The sequence below is a fragment of the Cnephaeus nilssonii genome, assembly GCF_951640355.1.
Source record: "Cnephaeus nilssonii genome assembly, chromosome: 6".
Lineage (NCBI taxonomy): Eukaryota > Metazoa > Chordata > Mammalia > Chiroptera > Vespertilionidae > Cnephaeus > Cnephaeus nilssonii.
Genome location: NC_137077.1, coordinates 32,327,564 through 32,354,167, shown reverse-complemented (window position 1 = coordinate 32,354,167; position 26,604 = coordinate 32,327,564). Strand labels below are relative to the sequence as shown.

Here is a 26,604-nt window from a genome sequence, read left to right as displayed (position 1 = left end):
ACACTAGGGTGGTGACAGTGTTTCCCTCGGTGGGCTGGACTTTTGGCTCCAAGTGGAAGACAGAATAAGTTTTCTATATGAATAAACTATAAATGGTTGTGGTCTAAAAGGTATTATTAAAGCTAGATATGGGGGATTGTCCTGATGAAATCATTATTAATAAAAATTATATCTATGAAGAGTGTGGTCCATGTTAAATTTAAAAGCCATGATGTACAAATGAACTTTGTAAATGCTATCCTTTTGAAGTGTAAGCTTTTTTGTGCTGTTTATGGCTTGAATAGGGGTTCTTAAACCAGTCCATGGATGACTTTCAGGGGCTTATGGCTTCCGTGAAATTTTGTATACAATTTTAGGTATATATGTATTGTGTGTGTATGTGTGTGTGCATGTGTGTGTAAAGAAACCATAGCCTTTATCAGATTCTCAAGGGGTCCATTCCTTAAAATAGGGCCCTTAATTTTCGTGCCCAGAAATGGGATAAAACAGGTTTCTACTCATGTGGAATTTTGGAAACATCTGCCTGACCTGAAACTCGATCAGTAAGCCAGCCTCATACACATAGTAAGACATATTCCGATTTCTCATAACTTCCACTTACGGTGTGAGTCAGAAGTATATACTGTAAGAGTCCTGTCGCAACAAACCCCCATTTTACCTTCTTTCTTTCTTTTTTAAAATATATTTTATTGATTTTAGAGAGGAAGGGAGAGGGAGAGAGAGATAGAAACATTAATGATGAGAGAAAATCATTGATTGGCTGACTCTTGCACGCCCCCTACTAGGGATCGAGCCCGCAACCCAGGCATGTGCCCTTGGCCACAATTGAACCTGGGACCTTTCAATCCACAGGCTGATGCTCTATTTATTGAGCCAAACAAGCTAGGGCATTACCTTCTTTCATTTGCACATGAAATATGACATACACATTTAGACAATATATTTTATGTTTGCTGCTTGAAGTAATTAAACTACTTCAATTAACAGTCTGACTTTCTAAAAAAACTAGTTCTGAGCTTTCCAATGAATAACAACTAGCTCTTTATTTTCTTATATAAGTCTTATTTCTTTAATTATCCATAGGAAATCAACAGATGGGGTAAGAAAAATATCACACTAGCTCGGGGATGTAAGGAGATGGCAATGGGGAGTTCAGTCTTCCGGAAGTGGAACCGAAGAGGCAGGGACTCACCCAACCCGAAGTGGCAGTGAGTCAAAGGCTCAGAGCCCACAGGTCTAGGGACTGCAGTGGGGTTTTTTATGACAAAGAAGTGGGAAGGGCTGTTAGTGAGTCATGTGTTGGTACCATTCAGTCATTCCAAAAGATAACATGTAGAAATTGCCCAAACTACTAAAGAGATAGTAGAGATTAAAAAATTATCAGATGTGGCACCAACACCCCTAAACTCAATTCCATGTTGACCATTGTTTACCTTGGATGACTCCCATATCTCAATTTCATCATCTCTAGTAATTTAACCAACCTCGTAGTAGTTTTTTAAGGATTAAATTAGTACATATGTATGAAATGCTTAGAACAAAATGCAGTAAACGTATGTATGCTTCAGCTGTACCGGACAGAGTTGTGAAAAGGGCTTGAGAAATTTGGAAGGTAGGAAATGCCAGTGAATGTAGAAGTATGTATTTGTTGGAGAAATTACCCTCTGCTTGCTGCACCACCATATGCAACACACCCAGCCCCCCAAACCTTCATCTTCCAGGTATGGGAGCAGGAAAATCTTAATGACATACATTATTAGGACAGTGTTTGACATAAAAATGGATTCACTCACAGGGCATGTATTTGAGAAGTTGTGTATTAACTGCCTGTAAAATAAAGAAAAAAACTGCTTTTTGATCCACTTGGCTGGTTGGTTGCCTCAGATGGAGAGGAACTTAGCTGTATAACAGCAGTGTGATGCTGTGAATAGGTTTTGTTACCAGAGCACCTGTTTTTCTCTGGGTGTGTTTACACAGTTCTTATGGTTAGGTTTATTTACCTGATGGCTAAATATTGACATATTCAAAAGAAGGTCCATGCTAAAAGCATGACACATACTGACTCTTCTAAATTTTTTTCAGCTGTTACATAATTCAATAACACCTCAAGAAACCACCACCTTTTTCTTATTTTTTCATTTCCATAGCATCTGTTCTCTATATTGATCCTATTCCTCTGACAAGTTTCCACATCACTGTCTCTTTTGTTTCTATGGCTTCTTTCTTTGTTGCTGATATAACTCAAGGTTTTCCACATTGCAAGCTGTCATTTCCAAGCCCAGTACTGATATTACACAGGTACTGATCCAATTTAGCAGTTTGAGCCATTGTTTCTGATGCTTAAAAAATAAGTCAGCAACAAACAGGGCACAATGGGGCTTCCTTGTCTTTTCCAGATTTAGGCATACGTGTGCAACGTGGTGCGATCTCCAAACTATTTTCCTAGTACTGCCATTAAATCCCAAAGTCTCCTACAAAGATTCGGGTTTTTAGTCTTTCCTTATCTGTACTGCCTCCTCTCTCTGCACAGTTTGCAAACCCTGGGATTGAGAGGTAATACTTGAAATAGTTTTGATCTTTTTTTTCTCATTTGCACTTCATCTTATCTTAGATGCAGCATGAAAAAAAAAAGTGAGAGCAGCCTAGGTGGTTGGAAATATTGCAATTGCACCTTTTCGGATTGGCTCTAGGCTCAGTTTGCTAGGCTTTTTAATCCACTCACTCATCAAGGTCAGTATGAACTCAAAGAAGATCAGGTTTTGTTTAAAATGAAAATTAGAGGAGTTCATATCATTAGCCATTGTGAGCAAAAAGAAAGAAGAGTAGGTTCTGTTTGAATGTCTATGTATATAATTTATTTATGTAGTTCTCTACTCTTTTTGCATTTGTCATTAATTTTGGAAACATGATGGGTATTTTGAAAATACACTGAGTGGCCAGATTATTATGATCTCTGAGTGCATAATAATCTGGCCACTCGGTGTATATCCTATATAATAAAAGGCTAATATGCAAATTGTCCCCTCCACCAGGAGTTCAACCAGCAGGCAGGCCGGCCAACCGCCCATGTCCCCACCCCCTGGCCAGGCTGGCCGGACCCCACCCATGCATGAATTCATGCACCGGGCCTCTAATATATATATATATACACACACAAACACACTGAGTGGCCAGATTATTATGCGTTCAGAGATCATAATAATCTGGCCACTCAGTGTAATGTACATATGCTTTAAATATTAGGTTTGCCATGAAAGAGATTGTGGCATGCTTGTATTTTTGTGTAATAACCTTAATTCTACTTAAAGTTGCTATATTTGCATATTTTATTGGTAACTATTTTTACTCTTAAAAATATACCTGCGAATTAGGTATATTTTTAAGTGAAAACCCTTTTAGTAACCTGTAATTTTTATATATTTGAAAATGTTTAATATTTTTGAATACATCATTTTCAGGACCCTAAAGTTTGTCTTGGCCTCATATTTAGATCAGTGACCATATATTCCTGTAAGAATAAGCACATTGGAGCTGTTGACATGGCCTAGAGTCTGATACTTTCAGTTTAAAGGCATAGTGTTGAAAGTATTATGTGCAATAATGATTAGAATAGTCCCATAAGAAAATTAGATTATAAGGAAGCCAATTTAACTCAACTAGTTATTAATTATATTTTAAAAGACTGCTATGAAGCAAGGCCACAGGGAAATAGCCCTAGAGTTAAAGAAAGTAAAACATTAACTATATGTTCTCCTATAATTTGGTTGGAAAAAACTTTGGATTTCTAATATGAGAAACAAACAAAAAAAAGTAACTGTTCAATTTGGATGACTGTTCATTTAGACTGGTGGTTCTACAGTGAGTTTTATCAGCTTCCTTGTAGAATCTCTGATACTATTCCCTCTTCTTTTTGGTCTGTGATTTTTCTTTAAAGATATTTAATTTTGAATTGATTTTAGACTTATAAAAAAGTTATAAAATAATACAGAGTTTACTTATATCCTTTATTCAGCTTCTGCTAATGTTAACAATTTATATAATTATAGTACAGTGATCAAAACGAGGAAATGAATACTTATATAATATTGTTTCTAAATACAGTCCTTACTCTGATTTCACTTAGTTTTTCTACTAATGTTATTTTTCTGATCTTAGTTCCTATCCAGAATCCCACATTTCATTTAGCTATTGTACCTCCTTAGTCTCCTCCAATCTATAATACTTCTTCAACCATGACCTTGTCTTTCATGACCATGACAACTTTGATAATTACTGGTCAGTTATTTTGCTGAATATATCTCGGTTTGGGTTTGATTTATCATGACCAGATTGAGGATATGTATTTTTGACCAGAATACCACAGAAGAGGCATGTTTTTCTAAGGGCATCATATGAGGAAGTACACTATTTTTATGACACTATGCTTATGTTAATCTCGATAACTTGGTTAAGGTGATATCTGCTGTATTTCTTCATTGTCAATTTACTATTTTCCCCATTGAATTAATAAATGTCCTGAGGGTAAATACAAGAGTTATGCAAATATCTTGTTTCTTTTTGAACCCTTTCCCACTGATTGTAGCACCCATGGGTAGATCTTGCTTGCAACAATTATTACTATCGTGTTCTAATGGTGATTTTGCATTGCCTTCTTTTATTTGGAACTTTTCTGTAGGGAAGAGCTGTTCCTTCTCCCCAATTTATTTGTTTGCATATTCAATAATGAATTCACACCACTAATAAATTAAATTGATTCTACATCACAGACTCATGGGTATTTATTTTTACTTTATGGTTTATAGTCTATTAATAACTTTATTATTTTGTTGCTCAAATCTTTTGTTTTTTTGGCCTTTGGGAACTGTTCAGGTTGATTCCTGTGTTCTTTTAAGAGGCTCCTGTTTTTTTTTTTTTTTTTTTTTTTTTTTGTGTGTGTGTGTGTGTGTGTGTGTGTGTGTGTGTGTGTGTTTTTCTAGCACTTTCTTATTTTCTGGCACCACAAGATGTTACAGGCTCATCTTGTCTTTCCCCTGCCCCATCACTGGAATCAGCTACTTCAAAGAGTCCCCTTATCTGCAGCTACATACCAATGGAGAATGGTATTTAGAAACTAAGATCTTGTCCTATGAATTGATAAAAAAACTATGCATACAAGTTCATTTTACATACAATCCATTTTCTTTCTTTTTTCCTGTTTACTGTATCAGCTAAGAATTATACTGTGCCAGTGAGGAAACGTATTTGTTTTTAGTACTATTTGAAAGTTTGGAACATGTAATAAAAGCAAAAGTAAAATGTAACCTATTCATATGAACACTAGTGCTTAAGTCTTGAATATGCCCCCTTGGGTTGGGGCCGTGGTCGGCAAACGGCGGCTCGCGAGCCACATGCGGCTCTTTGGCCCCTTGAGTGTGGCTCTTCCACAAAATACCACGGCCTGGGCGAGTCTATTTTGAAGAAGTGGCGTTAGAAGAAGTTTAAGTTTAAAAAATTTGGCTCTCAAAAGAAATTTCTGTACTGTTGATATTTGGCTCTTTTGACTAATGAGTTTGCCAACCACTGGGTTGGGGGAATATAGAGCCTGTTCATGTTATTCTTCCCTTGGCTAGATCTTCTCAGCTGCAGAACTACACAGAGGCATGTATCTTGCCCCTCTCCAGGCCTCTCATCCCTGACAACTGAGTGGGCATCTTTGTGGAAAATAATGCAGACTCAACAAGATCACACCCTTAGTGCTAAAACTGCTCTTAATGAGGTGCTGGGTATGAATTAATTAAATTAGGTTGCCCCTCGTGTGGCAAGCCCTGTGTGGTGTGTGTCTGGTTGGCTAATTTATGAGGACAAAATTGTGGTAGTCTCTGCCTTGCTTGTTTTCATCAGAGATGGGCTAATTTGTGATGAAACTTTATCAATCAGATCATGCAGTTGGTTCCCCCTCCTCGCAGCTCTGACTGATGAAGGAAGGCTGTTTTTCTTTCCTACATGGAACATCCTGTTGCCCTGAGGGGGTTGGAGGGGGGAGGGTGCATTGGTTATTGATTGAATATAATACACATGGCTTCTTTCTAGCCAAGAATAACACCTTTTCTGTTTCTTAGTATGTTTATAGATTAGTGGTTATCTTTCTTTTTTCTTTTTTTAATGCAGGGTATAAATTTAAAGTGGAAAGTGTGTAAAAATGCTGGTTTCTATTTGTTAGGGGAGGCCAACACTTGGATGGCGTTGGCTAAGAACTCTCAACAATGGGGGACAGAATAATAGTACAACCAGCAGAGAAATGGGGAGTTTTGAAAGGCAATATCCTTCAACGTTGGGAAAGTAATGAAAGGTCAAAATGAAACTCAATAGAAAAGCCATTATGAAAGGAAGGGGGAGAATTTGGCTTTTATGTTGCTGTCAGGATTTGGGATTTGTTTTCTTTTTATTCTGACAAAAGTCTTTTGGGTGTGTGCTTTTTTCTCTTCAATTCAAACAGTTTATACAAGTGTTATTTTAAACTTCCTTGTGTTTACATCGTCATGTCTTTTAAAAAGCACTTTTTTTCAATTTTGTTATCTGGGAAATTTTAAGGACTGAGCCACTGTTTGTAGGGCACACATCCAAATACAGGGTGTCCCCCCAAAATATATACATATTTAACAGCTGATAGCTCAATTTTGAAAATGAAATGTATTTTAATATACATTGCCTTTATAACTACTCACACTGGGTATATACATTTTTTTGGGTTACCCTATATTTTAATGTGGATATTTCTACTTTCACTGCCTCATTGAGAAAAAAAATTAAGTACAGGATCATGCAAGAATACTTTGTAAGGGACTTCAATAAAAGGCTATCTATGTATTTTGATGTATTAGTGTGATTATTTACAAAATTTGTATTACTTGCCAGTCACTGATGAGTTAATTTAGAAAACATTTGCCACATAAAGATTTTGCAAATGCAAAAGTGACATAAGGCTCCATGTCAGGCAGCACGTCGGTGGCAGAAGTGGATTTAGGGTTTTGAGTTCTGACTTCTGTACTGTCATCAGGCGACTAATCTGCGTGACTTTCTCAAAGAATTCGAGACCCGAGGAAAGAAGATGCCAGAAACGCACTTCCAAAGAGATGAGTCACTTTGGGTGGTTTGATATAATAAATCTGTGTTTATTTTGCAAAAGGCTTTTGAACAGATATTAGAGAAACACATTTCATCATGATGTTCAACTTTATACTTCATAACATTGTACTTTCTGTTCCAATAGTTAATAGCACCAAGTTCATAGTTCTTCTGTTCTCTTTTGAGAGTTTTCTATTTTTAAAAAAGGCAGAGATTTTTAGTTTTTTTTTTTAATCAGAATGACTTAAAGTGTTATTAGTTTCCTTTGCCGTTAATCTATCTAATGCTATGTTATGCATTGCCTCTGCCACTTCCTTGCTATGAAGCATTCTGTGGATCCCTCCTGATACTGGAGACCCTCCATAATGTTCACTCAATCGACTTCTCCTATGTTAGGGTGTGTATCTTCCAAACTAAACTGTTCTACCTTTATCTTCCCTGAACATGCTCTAGACCCCCTCCTCTGTGTATTTCCTCGTGCATTCTCTTTCCTTGCAGAGCCCATAGCACTCATCATTGCTAAGTCGCCACCTCTCTTTTAAAGGGCCTATCTCGTGCTATTAACGTGTGAAAACTTCCTTGTCCAGGAAATGCAAGAACAAATCGCCTGGTGTTATGGGCCTTGCCTTCTGGTTGAGGGTGGGGTTGCAGACCATAAAGAAGCAAATACAATTTAAAAAATACTTACTTTCTGATGCCAACACATGCTGTGAATACATTAGATAATAATGATGAAATTATCACAATTATGGGTTAGGGGGAAAGAGAGTGTAGGCCAGATTAGATTGGGTGGTTAAGGGTAGGTCTCTTGGAGAAGGTCGTTTTAGGCTGTGACTTGAAAGCAAGGAGCCAGCCCTGGGAAGATCTGGGAGAAGAGGAAAAAGGCACAAAGGTCTTGAGACAGTAGAAATCTTGGTGAGTTCTAAGAATAACAGGAAGGTCAAGTGTCTGCAGCACACTGAGCCAAGGGCTTAGTAGTAAGAGATGCCCTGAGACAGCTGGGGAGAGGCAAGTTCATGTAGGGATTTGTGAACCAGTGCAAAGTGTGTTGATTTGAAGCTCTTGGCAAAGATTTAGGCACAAGAGGGTAATGATCTGATTCTTTGCAATTCATTTAATTTATGTCAATTATTTGTATAGCCCTTTAAAAGTAATGGATTGTTAGCTCTTTTTGGGGTATTAGTTTTGTTCATATCTAAGAGGCAATCAGTAAATATTTGTGGAATTGTTGAATGAATGAATGGGGGGATTCTGAGAAATTATTGGCATAGGTGTTTGAAATTAATATTTTACTGAAGCAGAAAGAGTCAAGTTTATACTTGCATCTTTACTGGTGGCCATAATCATGATCCTTTGAAGAAGAAAGAGATGGAAAGAGCATACGCTAATATGATAGGCGTAGTACAGCAAAGGGGATAAGAGAGTGAATTAGGGATTCAGATTGTCTGAGCAGAAACCTCAACTCTGTCAGTGACTTGCTGGATCTTTGGAAAGTTACTTAATTTCTCTTGGACTTTGTTTCCACATGAGTCAAATGGTGATACTATTATTTACCTTATTAGTCTGTCATAAATCTTACCATGCAAAACACTGAGAATGATGCCTGACATATGACAAAGCCCTAATAAATAAATCACCAAAACACTAGAACAAAGGCTCTCCACAATGTCACTGTTGCAAGGCTCTCCTTAAAATTCTTTCAGGCTCTCAAATCAGTCCTTGACCTCTTTGCCCACATTATCTGGGATTTTAGGATGATTCTATTGGTAGTTAATAAGGTGAAACAGAGTGACATAGTCTTTAAGAAGACTCAAACAAAAACTTTTTTTTTCCCTTGTGTGGCATCTGAGACATACAGCAAACACTATTTTGGAGAGAGGTAAAAGTCACAATCTAAATATACCTTATTAATTTTCTTCCATAATTGATCCAACTGTAAAATTATATGAGAAACTATAGCCCTGCTGATGCCATATTGTAGAACTTGTATCATTATGTGTGTTATTAGCACTATCTTTAGCATCTTTGTTGAAGGACTGTGTTATAGGTGAGATCATTTTCTAACAGCTTCCTCAGTATGAAGTCCCAGACAGCTCTGTGTCATAAGAAATTTCATGTTTAATGGCACTTGTAGAAACCACAAATAGTGGAGAGATGAGCATTTTTATCTTGGGAAAAAGCCAGTGAACTTGTATATGCATAAGCAGTAAGTGTTACCTAATAAATTCGGTCTATATTCTTTAACCAAATTATGTTTTAGAAGTTTTATTTCAGGCAAGCTCAGGTTACATAGGCACATTTTTGGGGTGCTCTTTCCTTTTAGTTTCATTAATATACTGAAATTTTGGATTGGAAAACATGGTACAAAACTAATGGTGGAATTCAGACTGGAGCACTTTGAGGGTGTGGTTTATTGTTTCTTTTCCAGCTCGTAAATAATTCTGAACATTTTAACCAGCCAAATAGAAAAATCCCTCAAGGCTTTTTGTACAGTTGTTTTGTTTCTCTCCTGTTACTCCCAGTAATATTACATAAGTTACCTGGAAATTGGGAAGCTTGGCTACTTTGAGCCAGGCAATTAAGATTTCTGGAATTCTCACTTCCTTAAACATGAGGGTGAAGCTGGATTATTTTTGGAAGATAAGAAAGGATCTGCGAGAAGTGTTAAAAATGAATGAGACTTTCTGTAATTAATGTTCTTTTTCATATAGACAAAGCCAAGAAGGACAGACGCAAACCATGTTTCCAGGAGTTTATAGTTCAAATGGACTTTTTCAATAAGTTTGGGTCAAGTTTAACCCTTTGCACTCGCTTGCTTTTTTCTCAATTCCTTTATTCTAATGCTAACCGTGTCGAGTCACACTCGACATCTGAGTGCAAAAGGTTAAATATCCTTCCAATATTTAGTCATTACTCTCCCTTATAGGTAATTTTGCTTTTGTAGGGGTTGCTTGAAAATGAACAGAAATTGCAGTTATTAAGATTCTGGAGTTCCATGCCCCTCTGCCCCCAAACACACACACACACACACACACACACACACACACACACACACACATGCACACACAAAACCCTCCATACCTTTTGGATCAAAGGGTATAGAGAATACTGTTCTTCAACTTTAAATCTGTTTGGTTATAAGATTAAGCTGTTTCAATCCCATAAAGTAAATCACATAACTTTATTCTATGGCAATAAATTAAAGTTACGGGGTTTACTTCATGTTTATTCTCAAATATAGTTTAAAAGCCGAGAGTAATTTATATCAGATATTATCCAGAGTCAAATCCCACCTCTGTCTGACTTTTCTAGAAAAGGACTCTCTTGGAACCTCACTTTAGATGTAGGTCTGCATTCCTTGCCCTACCACACTCTCCCCAACCCTGTGGTTCTTTTGACTTTTATTCTCAAATCTATAGCTTGTATGAGTATATTAGTTAATACGTAATTATTCATAAATGATGCAATTTCAGATGTTAGTATGTCATGAGATACACTTCACAATTTAAAACACAGTCTTTAATCAGATCCTTGAACTTAAACCGGAAATGACTTGTATGTTTTTGATGTTGTTATTCTGGAAGTTGACCTCATAGCAGCCATTGTTCTCAAATGTGCTCTGAAACTGAAAAGAAACCTTTATTCAGATTCATTATTGGTTGATACTCTTTAGTGAAAGCAGGTTAAAAGTTCCTGAGAAGCGTTCTGTGAATTGTCTTTTCTGAATTACTTTCTTAGTACTTTACTTTTGGGGCTCATTTGGAGAGGAAGGAAACAGAACAAGAACAAGAGGAATATAATAATATTATTCCCTTCAAGTGTTCTGATTCTGTACCTAATTCTACTGGCTTCCCGTGATTAGACTTAAGTTTCCAATACACAGAGGCTATGCCTTATTCATATTAGGTCCATATTCAGGTGCAATGCCCATGGAAGACATCCAATAATAGATAGTCACTGAATGACTAAACCACTCAGATACATTGTTAGTTATAACCGAATTGAACAAGAACTAAACTTCACTGCCTTGAGTAAATGCCAGCTTATACCTAGATATCTTTAATTTGACAGTGGTTCATTGGAAACAAGATGGACTTTAACTCTTTTGTTAGAGGCTTTAAAAATGTGCCTCTTAATGGCAGATTAGCAAGTGAATATTCCAAGTTGCCATGCTCTCATGGTATTGGAGGATAAAAACTTTTTAAAGGTAAAGATAATAGAACATGCAATGGCACTCTAGTCATAATGCTTGGAGATGAATCTGTTGAATTCTGTAAATAATTAATTCTGTAAGCAATACTATTTTTCAGTATTTGTTTTTATTACACTGATACTGAGGGAAAGAGTGATCAACTTTCTCTCACACTATCATGGCCTGTTTACCTTGTTGAACGTTAACATTTTACAGGAAATCGTGGTTCATTGGAACTGCCTCACCATAGACTTCCGTTACACTAGGAATGGTGTGTGTTGGACTATAAAACAGAATATTAAGATAAGACAATTTTTTTCTTGAAAGTACATTATTTTCAGGTGGGAGGTTGAAGTTGGGAGAGTTGGATCCTCGCTTGAATTCAGTTATTTATTTATGATGTGACTTAAGGTCAATTTCATAACCTTTTCATGTCTCTGTTTTCTCCATATATTATGATAATAATAATAATAATCTATGCTGTCTGTTTTATACAGTTGTGAGGATAAAATGAAATAATAAATGTGAAGCACTTTAAGGCTTTCAAAGGTATTACTATCCACTGTCATTTTTATTGGAAGGCCTGGCTTAGAAAACATATTTCAGTTTCTTGCCTTGGCAACAGATCTTCAGAGAGCAGTAAACCCATCAGGGCTCAAGTGCAAGAGGAGCTATGTGTGTGTTTCATTTCCCTGCCTAGTCCTATGTGCTGTGGGGGAAAGAGAAGGGTGCGGAGTTACTCCCACTCTATGTGTCTGCTCTACACCTCGGTACGATTCATCCAGATATTTTCCCTCTATTTAGAGCATGAAAACCTTGACATCATTTTCACTGTGGGCAGGGAATCTCGGTAGATATCATTATTTCCAAAGAGCTTGTGTCAGTTTTTTCCGTTCTTTTGCATCACCCAATACATTCTACAACTGACCAAGTTATCCAACGACACAAGTACTTCTACATTTAAAGAGGGTTCAGTTGCATTATTACTGGCACTGTCTTTTTAAAGCACACTTTTGATTTTAGAAGAGTAGCAGTACAAAGAGTTCCCATATAACCCCAACACGGTTTCCTCTATTATTAATATCTTACTTAATAAGGCACATTACTTACATTATAGTTAAGGCACATTACTTACATTATAGTTAAGGAAAAATTAATATCAATAATTATTGATATTATTAACTAAAGCCTATCCTTTGATTCCTTAGTTTTTCTCTAATATCCTTTTTTTTTCTGTTGTAGGACTCTATCCAGGGTAATACATTACATTTAATAATATATCTTCTTAGGCTTCTCTTGACTATGACTGTTTCTTATACATTCCTTGTTTTTGATGATCTTGACAAGTTTGAGTATTGCTGACACTGACTTTTAAACAGAGATTTTAAGTCTTCTCAGTGGAATAAAATGATAATAGACAACCCCCCACACCACACACACACACACACACACACACACACACACACACATACACACACACAAAACACCATAGTGTAAAGAAGGGTATCATTTAGAGGAAGCTGTAAGCTATGCAAACCTCACAAAGTCCCAGCAAGGAGTCCTAACAAAAGATGGGATTCCTTCAGGCCACCAAGCCTTTTTGGCAAATCAACTAAAAAGTAGATAAAGGTATTAAAAAACGGGAAAGACCTTGTTACGTTATCAATTTTACTCAAGACAATTAAAATATTTTACTTAATGAAGTAGAAAGAGGGAAAGAAGTCAACAAAAGGTTTGAATGGTACAAAAAGGGGCCACATGCTAACCTAACTCAGGGAAGGCCTGGGTGGCGGCCTTGCAAACTCGAGACCTAAAGTAACCACAAAGGATGGTCTGAAATTAAAGCCTTTTAGTTCAAAAGCAGTTTATAGTGGGTAGTCATGTCTTAGGCCAGTATCTTCCCTGACAAAGATCACCTTCCATCTTTACTGAGTCTATTATCTTTTTCTATCTAAGATATCATAGCTGTGGAATGTCAGGGTAACATGTAACTTCCCTTTTTCAGGACCCCTCAGGGCACAACAAATGAGGCCCGGGCACAGACCACAATTCCCTCATTGTTATTGTTGTGTTGTTAATTGTTGACTGTGACTATCCTATACCCACCTGCATAAAAGAAGCATGTATCTATCAGTTTATTTTTTATCCAATCCCAGAGGTTTCCCCACTTGGCTTTTTCCCACCTCCCTGATCTATTATCAGTGGATGTCATGTAACCCACTTAATGCCTCCTCCTTTGATTGTAATGTATAAAACATGTGAAAAACTGCCGTTCTCCAGAGTATTATCTCAGTACAGTTGAGATTCTGCTTCCTGGCAGTTGTCAACAGTTTGGCTCAAATAAACTCACAAAAATTCTTTACAGGTTGAATGTTTCTTACTTTAACAGTATTCATATATATTAGAATTTTATTTCAATGTATTATTTCCTAAAACAGTTTTTTAATATACTCATAAAACTTTACATCTTAAACCCAACACCTGAGACCTTGTGTAGAGCAATAAAGCTACACGATTTGACAGCCTATTCTTTCATAAAAGGCCAATTTTCATCAGAAGTATCTAGAACAAAATACATAAGTAGTACTTGTAGACTCCAAGAAGCGATTCGGTTATGGTAACGTTGTTTAGCATCACTTGCCAGTGACAAGATGGCTTTAAGTGTTTATTATAACCCTGAGTATCTGTTTCTATTAATACTTGAGGGGATTGAATCATTGACTTTTCAAGCAACTTCACCAAAGTCTATAAAATGATTACTTTTCATCATTTCACAATCATTGCTGGTCTTGCCCCCTATGGCCTAGAACCTGTCCTTCACTTTTTTATAGGTGTTCAGTTTTACTAAACTTCCCGAGATAGATGTGCCATAGTATACAATTTATTTTCTTTTAGGCAAGATATTTCCTATGGGGGAAAATGTATCTTTGCTTCACACCAAGAGGATGAAACTTTTCAGGGACTTTTAAATCAGGGGGAATGAGGCTAGACAATCAATCAGAAGGCATTTATTTCTTTTATTACCTGACATTTAGGTCCCAACATCAACAGCTCTTTCAGTTGTTGAGCTTTCGTTGGCACTGATACTATGAAGCTAACAGGCTAACACGAAGGAGAGACAGATGGTAGTCCTTCCTTCCTCTTTTCACTAGTTTGAGTTTAAGGATTTCATTATGACCAGAAATTGGGTGAGAGTGTGTATCTGCTTATAGTTCGTGCTTTAACCAAAGTTGTTTATACCTTATCTCCTCAAAGCAATTAATTGGAGTGAAGACATTGGGTTCCTAATTTGACAAATGCGTTCTGAACATGCAGTGACTTGCTCGCTCATAATTTACCTTAAAATAAAATTCTGCGAGGAGTGTGAAACAGCAAGTCCTCACAATGGTGTGAGGCAAAGCATTTTCTCCTGCCACGAAGGAAAACTGTGCAGGGAAGGTAGACTGAGTTCCATTATGCACTTTTAGCGTGAGTGTTAATTGCAGTGGACAGCCTTGGATTTGAATGTGATTCTAGTATTTATCAGAGCTCCATACATCCATCCTTTTGTCCCTTCATCAGTCCCTTATCCCTTTGTTCTTCTTTATGGTTGTATTAGTCAATTTAATCTGCTTTGGTTACTATTCTACTTCAAAGGACTTCTGTACATCTTCACTTTGTGACTCGATATTATTTCTTAACGTTCAGAGCCAAAATTTTGCCTGAGAATTTTTTTTTTTTTTAACCAGACAGCAGCATGTGACTCTAGTGAACATTGCCTTGGGGATGGGTGTGGGAGGGCTGTTCAGGACAATCATGATTAGTATAATAAAGTACTCTGGCAAAGGCTACAGTAGGAAGAGTAGGTTCCTACACCCTTCCCAGAAAGCCTGTTTAGGTGCTGCCACAGGCTGGAAAAATTTCCATGTAAGAGCTCGATTCAAGTCATGGTTACAGATCAGTTGCCTTGGGTTTTACCACAAATGTAAATAAGAGAACCCACCATACAGAGCCATCTGTAATTTCCCCATTAACTAGTCCCTTCACTCCAAGTGCACACAAGCCAGAATGAATGGCTGCCACCCAGGCAGTAACCCTGGCATGAAGAGAGAAAGAAAGAAAGAGATGTTAGGTTTATTGTTTATTGGTTTGTGTGTCTATCTTGGATGGCTTAGGGCTGAAAAGAATAGGGGTAAGCTCCTCTTACCTCTTGTTTTAAATGCAGCAGCTCTTTTGGTGTTTTTTAAATTTTATTTTTAAAATCGTTTTTGAGGGAGCATTAACATTTTTAGTTGTATGTTTTAGAAAACTGGTGCTAACGGTTAAGTTAAAATGTATATAAAGGAATATTAGAGTATCAAGCTACCAGTAAGTTAGTTAATGAGCAGTAGACAATAAAAAGGAAATGAGAGAGTTTCTCCATGCCCATGTTGGATATTTATATGGATTTTGGAGCTCTTCATGTGTCTCCAACCCACCCACACGCCACCATTAAAAAATATGGTGTGTGTATCAAATACAGCCTGAGTTTCCATGAAGGCATTCCAAAAGAAACTGCGAGTTGCCCATGTAACCAATTTTTCCCTGAATTTTCCTGTGTAAGTGGAAAAAAAATAGCTGTTCTGGTTTCAGCCACACTCAGCCATACTGGCTTTATACCTGTTTCAAAATTTGCTTGCATAGTACTAATGATCATCTTTAAAGAAAATGCCTCATAAAAAAGGACAACAGGCTAATTTACTTTACAGTAAATAAAAAGGAAAGTCATATTACGCGTACTATAAAAGCCATCTATCTCTTTCCTTTTTTTCTCCCTGAATGTTGACTGCCCAACTCAAGAACACTCTTGGGAAACCACAGGGCAACATTCCAGGAAGCAATGTTTAAATTAAGAACTCCATACAAGTTCAACCCAAAATCCGAGTTTGTTCTAGGTGCTCTGGTTGCTGTTCTTGTCCTGACTATGGATGGGATGTGGAACCTGAAGACCACCGTGTGGTGGTACAAATGGTCGGGGCTGTCGATGGCAGCGTGTGTTCTGTGCCATTATTGGTCCACCGAGTGTGACAGAGCAGCACACGGATATGCGCAGTCTGCCAGGAACTGCAGGAGGACTCGTGAACCCCAGGGAGCTTTGCTGTTAGGCTTTTGTCTCTGTGAGCAGTATGGGGTGAACTGGAATTTAGGTGTCTTTCTACATCACATTAAAAGTTAGAACCTGGCCAGTGTTGCTGGGTGGTTGAGCATTGGTGGTTGAGCTTTGACCTATGAACCAGGAGATCCTGGTCTGGGTACATGCCTGGTTTGTGAGCTCCATCCCCAGTAGAGGGCGTGCAGGAGGCAGCCGATCAATGATTCACTCTCATCATTGATGTTTCTATCACTCTCTCCCTCTCCCTTCCTCTCTGAAAATCAATAAAAACTATATATTAATATAATTTTAAAAAGTCAGAAAAAGTTTTAGATGCATTTGTGGGCTTTCCCCGCTCCCCCCTGCCCCACCACAGGCAGAAACTCCAATGTGTGGTTAGAAAAGCCTGAGGGAAAAATCAGCCCCAGATGATATGGAAGAGAAAGTGAAAACATACATCCCTCTCTATCCATCAGAGCCTTGTCTTCTGTTAAGAGACCTCCTGGTGCCTGTCTTTGGGACAGCAAGGAATATGGCCAACTTGTCCCCTGAATATGGCTCAGTGTTAATTGGACAGATGTATATATATTTTTTTCCACTTGACAATTCTGAATTTTACTGATAGATCTGGAAGCAAGAATTCCTTAAAGCTCCCATGTATTTGGAGGCCCAAGGGTTTTTAGGGAAGTGAAATTGCCTGCAACCTTAATGGTAGGCCTCATCTTCTTTTCTCTTTATTCTCTTCTGGCATTCTCTTACTCTTCTGAAGGAGGCAAACTCTGAGGAGGCATTGCTGGGTTTCTGCCAGGCCTGTATGGGATAACTACACAGAAACCCACTCAGCCCCCTACCCTAAACAGTTTGCCTCTCTCTCCAACAACTTCCTTCTCATTTGACAAATGAGAGTTTGGGAACTTGCCCCTCTTCAGTCTGACATTCAAGTTCGTTGAAATCTACACGTAGGAGATGATTCTAATTTCTCCGTCAGAGACATTTAGGAAAAAGGAGTTGAAGTAACTGGAAATCAGAGTGCAAACATCACTGCTCCACTTGCTCGTTAAGAGATTTGGACATCTGGGTTGGCCTACAAAGGTCATTTTAGGCCGGAGGGGTTTCACATTGTTCCTTTAAGTCAGACCTTCAATGTAAACTATTTTCAACACTTGCCATGAAAAACAAATGACCTTTAGTTACTTGCCCGGAAGACAAATGGCACCTTAACACAATAAATATGGTTTGCTGGGATCTTATCCATCTTGGCTTTAAGTTTCTATTAGAATATTTTAAAATTGGTGATACTTTACTTTTTGAATTCTGGGGAGATTTTGTGATAATGTTGCTAAATGGCAATCTCCTTGTATCACCCTGTATGTTTCAGAGCACATTTATTTAGAGTGGGTACACTTTAAAGGAGTCTGGGTAAGAGCGGGATTAGGGCTCCAGGAGACATTTTAAGTATTAACAATTCTTACTTATGACAGAAAGAAAGATTGAACATTGAACATCTTGAAAATTGAATGCAATATCCTCTAGTCAGATCTTACTGCAGATTTAGTGATATTGTAGGTCCTTTTGTAACACATTGAGAAGACATGCATTGTATCTGGGAACTTGGCAACTCATAACAAATAAATAAGAGGACATGATCTCTAGACTAAGTGGCTGAGGAATTTTTTTCTAACCTTAAGTAAAAGCCAGGATTTTAAGTCACTCCTGAATAGATCCGTGATGAATTATTCAGTTATCTGCATTTTTACTTTTTTTGAAAGTCTACTCCCTTGACAGCTTGACAAACTAAAAAATAAATATTTTAGCTTTGCTCCAGGGAAATAGTACGCATTTAGTTTTCCTCTCCTGTGGTAATTGGGAGATAAATGTGCTCCCCGATCCTGGCATGGGAGGACAAGAGCCAAACTCCTATTATCTTCTGTGCCCCGGGTATGGAATGTACTGGAGTCGAATGTCGTTCCCACTCTAAAACGCTATTGAAAGACACTGGCCGCTATGAACCTGATGGGCATTTGCTCATCTCCTGGCAGCTGCCTCTGTAGTAAAGCAGACATTAGAATTTGTGACGATGGCAACTTATTTGAATGGGATCCTGAACTAAACATTTATTGTCTTTCCCTGGGAGCAGTATCTCTAAAAGGAAAATGTTGGTAATTATAGAGGTGGGTTTTGTTGCTCTGGAGTTACTTCCTGTCTTAAATGGAATGTTAAGGAGGATTGCCTATATTTTTTAAATGAAGAAATAGGCTATGTCAACTATTCAGAGAGAGAGTAGGGAAATGTTTGGCTTTTTCTTGCAAATACAGTCTCCTCATATACCTGTTTTGTGTCCCTTTCAATAAAGTCATAAAATAGTCTGTGTTGTTCAAACTTATAGTCTACAGTATTTACTTTTTGTTTTTTGTAAAAGAAACTGATCATATTTAGACAATGCAGCTTGGGTTTTGAAAAGTTAAAATCGAAACAAACATGTGCATAAACTATATCAAACTACAAAATACATAAAATATTACAAAGAAATATTTAAAATTTTAAAATTTAAATTTTGTTTTCAGACAAATGAAGCAAGGCATAAATCTTCTTTTGGTTCTAATTATAGATTTGTAGGAATAACTCATGACTTATTGAATTCATTACTGGTGGAGTCTAGGGAGCTAGGCTAGTCAATGATAAAATTGGATCAGCTTTTTTGACCAACTTCTGATTTTAGCAGATACCTGTGGCACAGTAGTTTGTTCAGTGTCTTCCCCCCCCCCCCAGATGGTATATGCAACTATAACCAGTTTTTATTTATTTTCTTTAGATTCCAAAGCATCAAACAAGATGTTTTCTATTTCTTTTCTTAATTAAAAATAACAGACGTGGTTGATGAAGGGAATATGTTACATGTAATGTATTTAGATATCAGCAAGGAATTTTTTAATGACATTGAAAGCTGTGGCATAAGAGCTAAAGAATGCTGATTACATGAATCCATGGAACAGTGAAAACTTCTAGTGTCTTGCCAGAAGGCTCTGCCCCTGATCATGGTATATGCTTCACTCTCAATGAATGCCCTGCTGGTTGGATGGTCAGATTAGAAGAGCCTTCAGGACTGGAATAAATTAACAGTCTGTTGGTTGATAGTATCAGGGCTCAATCTCATCTCAGCAGGATGGAATAGGTCTGTTGTTATCAGCTATGTTGTTGGGATCAACATAAAATCCCTAAACTCAAGGAGATAGTAAAGGAGTGGTTTCCTTGTATTGCAAGGGAAAGGGTTAACGGCTTCAGGGGACTGAGTATGGGTTATCATTGTGATATTATTAACATTGTTTGGGCTACCCCACAAATTAGTGTGGTGTTGGGTTGCATTAACAAAACTGAACCTCTGTTCAAGAGCTGTAATACTGATACGGAACTGAAACTACTCTGTATGTAACATTCTAGGAGACTTACTTTTTTTTTTGTTAAATATATCTTATTGATTTTTTACAGAGAGGAAGAGAGAGGGATAGAGAGTTAGAAACATCGATGAGAGAGAATCATCGATCAGCTGCCTCCTGCACACCCTCTACTGGGGATGTGCCTGCAACCAAGGTACATGCCCCTGACCGGAATCGAACCCGGGACCTCTCAGTCCACAGGCCGACGCTCCATCCACTGAGCCAAACCGGTCCTGGCTAGGAGGCTTACTTTTAACTAATTTTAAGTCACACCTTAAAAAGGATTATAGGAGAGAGCAACTAGAATGAGGGGACTTGAGGAAGAGACAGAAGAGTGGCTTTCAAATACAAAAGACCTTTGGACCCAAGTGTACTGAGACTTGTTCAGTTATTTTAGGGAGATGAAGAAAAAACCTTCATATGTAACTGCTTCAGATTGGAGTGGGCTTTCATTAGAAATAGTGGACTTCCTGGACACATTCCACAGAGGTTGAATTAATTATGTTAGGATGTTAGAGATGAAAATCATACATTTGGTACCAAGCCACTTCTAAATCTCCTTTAGGTCCTGAGATTCTTGTGTTTCACAGTATTGATTGAAAGGGATATAGTTGGTCAGTCAATGCAGCTATTATATATGTTGCATCTCAAAACATAATTATAAAATTTGGAGGGGCCTTTAGGAAAAAAATATCAGGGGGCATGTAGTGGGTATGTATAAAATCTAGTGGATGATATGTATAAAATGTAAGAAAGTATTATAATACCTGCTTGGATGACACATGTTTTTGACAGGTAGAGGAAGGAGGGACAAGCATTTCAGGGTTGAAAGGAGGGGTGATAAAAACATTTAACCATATTATACAAAGTAGCCTTAGTGTAGGAAAGTATATGATACTAATAGTTACCAATTATTTATACCTATTATATGTCAGACATTTTTAAAAATAGGTGCATGAAGATACATTCTTCTAGTCATAAGAAATGGGAAGGGTACTTGTTTATACATTTTACAGATGAAAAACCACGTGCAGAATGGTTGCCACCTAGGGAGCCAAGGGCTGAGTCATGGCAAAGTCTTTCTGGCCCAGTCTGCTCTTTCCATTCTACCACTAAAAAGCCTTTCTAACAATTTGTTTGGACAGTTTTGTACTTTTAATGCCAATTCTGAACTACTCATATCTTAATCTGAACTAGCGGGTAAAGGTATTTTTTAATACCCTTCAAGATTGAAGTTTTGGTTTTGAGGGCTGGAAAAATCTTGGAAACTGTTCATACAATTTGAAGCCAAGAACCCCCCTCCCTCCCACCCAAATGGTATTTAATTATCTGGCCTATGTTCTCATTATTATTTATTGGGATTTGGTATTCATATTTTGCAGTCTTCATTGTGCTGTGATATATTATTAGTGTTCTATTGAATAACTTGTGTTACTTCCTTTTAGTATTTCACTTAAACCCATCTCAATTTTTCTTTACAGGCCATTTCTCCAATACCTAAAAGCTCTCATTCCCTTCTCCATCTGTCAGGATCTTATGAATCCTCCTTTAAATTCCAATTCCTAAATCTGCCCCTCAGAGTTCCTCACCCTTCTGAATACAAAAGCATTTTTTTCTCCATGGGTTTCTAAAATTATTTTCAGTAGAGGGCCTTATATTTAACTTTATCATTTGCTTTTTTATTCTACCTCCAAATTTAAAGTTTTTGGATTTAATCTTATACAAAGTAGTGGGTTGAGAAGAACACATGTTAATTATGGCTATAATTATTTGATGGACAGAATGCTATGCTACTTCACTGGAAATTCAGAAATCTTTTGGCACAAATGATTTTTTTAAAGGAAAACAAGGACTGCTTGTTATGATGCATGTACAATGATAATTCCCACTGGGACAAAGTAGTTCAATTCTTTTAAGATAATTATTTTACCACAAGGCATTCAGTAGTAGTACGTACACACACACACACACACACACACACACACACACATACTCACCACACACACATACACATACACACAAGTGCACACACAACTCCTCTGTAGTCTGAAGGTCTGAAGATGCTCAGCTGTGATTCATTCCTTCCTAGAAGGAAGCAACAAATGGAGTGTTCCTAATTAATATGATTTAAAACATTGTCAGCTAGTATAAGGCAAGGCAATGCTAGATTATCTCCAATAAGGCATCTTATTTCTGTAACTCATTTTTAATTCCAGAAAACATGATTCTTGCTCTCAAGAAGTTTATAATCCTTTAAATTGAAATTAAGAAGAGAAGGAAGTCTTTAGTAAAATGCTACTTTCTTAGTAAACCAAATGTAAACAACCGGAGACAAGGAGCAAGAAAGATTAATGAGTTGAACAGATTGACTTATGAGCAAAGATTAGAAGAACTAAATATATGTAACTTGACTAAATGAGTCCTATGGTAGGAGACACGATAAATAGCCAAATTTACTCCTGTGTCAGGCTTTAGAGACCAAAGACTGTCCATACAGGCAAGATGATGTTTATCAATGTTATAAACACCGTACGCACATTTCTTGCAGCTCATATACAAACTTGAAATGCAGTGGACAACACAAATAGAATTAATCTCTGCCTTTGTGACGGAATGTACATCTGATTCAGCACACTTTTCTTACGTAGATAATGAATTATTATTATTTTTTTAATTTAGGCAAAACACTGTGAGGACTTCTGTGTTACTTAGAGACAGAACCGATGGAGAAAATGCAAAAGATTGCAAAATGAGTTTTGTGTGGAGTTTAAAGTATGAAAAAGGCTTACAAAATCAATTTATAGCCAAGTTAGGCTCATTGTAGCCAAATTTTTGTTATCACCTGGAAGCTAAATGAACGTGTAGATACTTTGGGTGTTGATCCCATGAGCCTACATTACAGTAACATGCCCTATGTGGGCAGATGTCTTTGTTACAAAAGGCTTGAGAGATTATGGATGATCATTCATGCAGCCTTGAAACAAAGGAGTTTCTTTACTTTAACAAACGGGAATGATGGTAAAATACACAAGTACTCATTTGCTTTTCAGTTTGACTCAGAAGACTGTTCCCGTGATCAGCATCTCATCTGACAGGGAAACTTACATTGTGCATTTAAATAACTAAGTTAAAGTGACAAAGAATGGGGATGCCCAAAACAAGGTTTAGTTTCTGTGGTGAGTGATTCAGAGAGGCCCATAAGAACTTTCACTGAAAGAGAAAATTGCTGTAGTGCTAAGTCAATTCACCTGGTATTTTCATGCTCCAGAAAAATTCTACGTGATGTTATTCTCTTTTCTTTTGCATAAAAGAAAAAGAATCATTATTTCCTTGTACACACAGTTTTTATTTTTAAAGATTAGTAAAACCTGATGCTTTGTTGTTGTTTTGTTAATCTTCATCCAAGGATATTTTATTTTTTCTTTATTGATGAAGGTATTACATATGTGCCCTTATCCCATTGCCTCCCCCCCACCCCCAACTCATGCCTTCACCCCCTGGTGTCTGTGTCCATTGGTTAGGCCCATATGCATGCATATGAGTCCTTTGGTTGATCTCTCCCCCTTTCCCCACCCTCCCCTACCTTCCCTTTGAGGTTTGATGGTCTGATCGATGCTTCTCTGTCTCTGGATCTGTTTTTGTTCATCAGTTTATGTTGTTCATTATATTCCACAAATGAGTGAGATCATGTGATATTTATCTTTCTCTGAATGGCTTATTTCGCTTAGCATAATGCTCTCTAGTTCCATGCATGCTGTTGCAAATGGTAAGAATTCCTTCTTTTTTATCGCAGCATAGTATTCCATTGTGTAGATGTACCACAGGTTTTTAATCCACTCATCTGCTGATGGGCACTTAGGCTGTTTCCAAATCTTAGCTATGGTGAATTGTGCTGCTATGAACATAGGGGTGCATATAGCCTTTCTGATTGGTGTTTCTAGTTTCTTGGGATAAATTCTTAGAAGTGGGATCACTGGGTCAAATGGGAGTTCCATTTTTTATTTTTTGAGAAAACTCCATACTGTTCTCCACAGTGGCTGCACCAGTCTGCATTCCCACCAGCAGTGCACGAGGGTTCCTTTTTCTCCGCATCCTCGTCAGCACTTGACATTTGTTGATTATAGCCATTCAGACAGGTGTGAGATTTTTCCATTGATTTCTAGAGAGAGTGGAAGGGAAAGGGAGAGACAGAAAGAGAGAAACATCAATGTGAAAGAAACACAGGGATTGGTTGCCTCCAACATGGGCCTGATTAGGGCCAGGGATCAAGCCTGCAACCCAGGTATGTGCCCTTGACTGGAATTGGACCCAGGATCCTTCAGTCCACAGGCTGATGCTCTATCCACTGAGCCAAACCGGCTAGGGCAAGCCTGATGCTTTTGAAAGGAAAATGAAGGTATCTATCTAAAATGTCTCCCATTAGCCGAAACTGGTTTGGCTCGGTGGATAGAGCGTCGGTCTGCGGACTGAAGGGTCCCAGGTTCGATTCTGGTCAAGGGCATGTACATTGGTTTTGGGCACATCCCCAATAGGGGGTGTGCAAGAGGCAGCTGGTCGATGTTTCTCTCTCATTGATGTTTCTAGCTCTCTATTCCTCTCCTTCCTCTCTGTAAAAAATCAATAAAATATATTAAAAAAATAAAAATAAATAAAAAATAAAATGTCTCCCATTAGTCAACAAACTGAGGAAATAAGTGTCATTATAACTGAATATGAGTTGTCCTAAACATTGTTTTAATTCTGTATTTTCACTCTACTTCTCTGTATTTTTACTCCAGCAGCTACACTGGTGTGGAGATGGTAAGAAAATAAATTTATTTATATGTATATTTATATATGTATATGTATACTTATATATTTACATACATACACATTAAGTAACCAAAACACCCAAAATTGATTATCCATTAAAGACAAATATCATTGGAAGTAGCATTATATCAATGTGATAATTTAGAACAACCTTTTATTTACAGTACTCTTACTGTAAATTTTCAAGTGTGTGTACATAATGTATCAGTAATCCACACTTGCATGGTTTCTCTGTTCTCTGTGGTCCTTTAAAAATACATTTTGTACCAATTTAAAAATAGTATCATAGAATGAAATCGCAAGAATGAAGAATATTCTGAAATGTAAATATTCTAGAATGAAAACTTTGGAATCTCTTTTTTAGCATAAACTTGTTTATAAATATATTTTTTGTAGAAAGGTTGGACAGACCAAAATTGAATTTCAATGAAAAAGTGTGAGATCTCTTAAGCGATCTAACATTTCCACATGGGTCGAGGATTGCTTACATCTTCATTCTGGTATATATCGATATGTAATAGTAACAGTGGGGAGAATGTCATTTCTGATAAGTGTCAGCATTTCAAAGACTGAAAAATCTATGAGTAAAATTGCTCTTAATATGTTATCATCACCAAATGAAAGCTGTCCTGATTTCCCCATTCTCTCCTCTGGGGAATTATACTTATCTTTCATTCTGTGTCAGGAGAAACTGTCATTTGAGGGCAATTTCTGTTCCTACGCTGGCATATATCTTTTGTTTGTGTTCTTTCTTTTCCCATATGGGAATCTCTCTCAGCATGTGAGTGTACAGTTTATCCATGCATAAATGGCAGCACTAGCTGCTTCTCCTGTTGCCTTTGGAGTCGTTGCTACCGAGAGGTGCTGGTGGGACGGATACTGAGGGGAATGGCAATTTTCTTCTGATGTCTGAAGTTAAAGATAGTTCTGTTCATGTACTTTGTGATTCTACTTGAAATCTTTCAATCTGTAAGGCTTTTGATGACTACATTAACTACTATGATTATGAATAATCAAGGGTTCTCCCAGTTCACATTAGACAGATTTACCAAGATATTTTAAAGAATTAATTTAAAAATATATCTGAAGTTAGGTAAATGGTCCCATCCAGCAGATAGTCCAGAAGGTACTGTGGTCCTTGAGGGTAGATGGAAGCACAGTGTTCAGGAAGCAGCATGGCACCATGGTTCAGCATGCGGGACCTAGGGCCAGCCCACCTGAGTCCAGGTTCTTCCTCTGGATCCTGCTATCTGTGGGAACTTGGGCGAGTTAGCTGGCTAGTTTTGTCTTTGTACCTCAATTACCCACTTCTAAAAATAGGGATGGTTTCTCTCTCAGAATTAAATTGAGTTAATACTGGTCAAGTTCTTAGAATTCTGCTTATGGTAGGTATCCAACAAGCATTAGTTATTTTATATTTCGTCATGGATTCTCTAGCGCCTAGCAAGACCTATCTTCATATTAGATAATATTATATTAAGTAAATATACACAAAATTGAATAAATACCTGGATATCCCTTAGATATTTTCCAGTGTAAAATTTTATAGGCCTTCTTTTTTCTTTAATGTGTCCTTAATTGAAATCATGGTATGTGCAAGTATTGTCATGATCACTTCAGAGTTGGAGAGGCATTATACATGCTATTTAAGAAGTGTGTGGTCTTGGGTAAGGTCTTTAACCTTTCTTAAGCTCATTTTTCTCAACTGTAAAAGGGTGGTTGCAAAGGGTAAGTGAGACTCTCTATGTAGATATATGTATGTAGAATACTCAGCTAGTGACTGGTATAGTAAACACTTAATAGATATTAGCATATTTTCTAGTATGGGAGGTAAAACATGCATAAAACAAATATGCAGGGTAGAAATGACACAATAAAATAAATTAATGTGTTAGTTGAGCATATTTCCAAGGTGCAGCAGTGGGAGATGGGGAAGAGTGGTCAAGGAAAGT

General features: G+C 37.4%; 1 protein-coding gene and 1 pseudogene across 5 annotated transcripts in view; one reads left to right on the top strand and one right to left on the bottom strand.

The window, feature by feature from the left end:
* The window catches only part of LOC307102090 (cytoskeleton-associated protein 2-like), a 30,329-nt pseudogene extending 29,756 nt beyond the window's left edge, over positions 1 to 573 (bottom strand). The window contains exon 1 of the transcript in view: positions 529 to 573. The product of the transcript in view is annotated as a cytoskeleton-associated protein 2-like (transcript). The remainder of the gene's footprint in view (positions 1 to 528) is intronic.
* The window catches only part of SOX5 (SRY-box transcription factor 5), a 950,952-nt gene that overhangs the window by 53,621 nt on the left and 870,727 nt on the right, over positions 1 to 26,604 (top strand). The window lies entirely within an intron of this gene.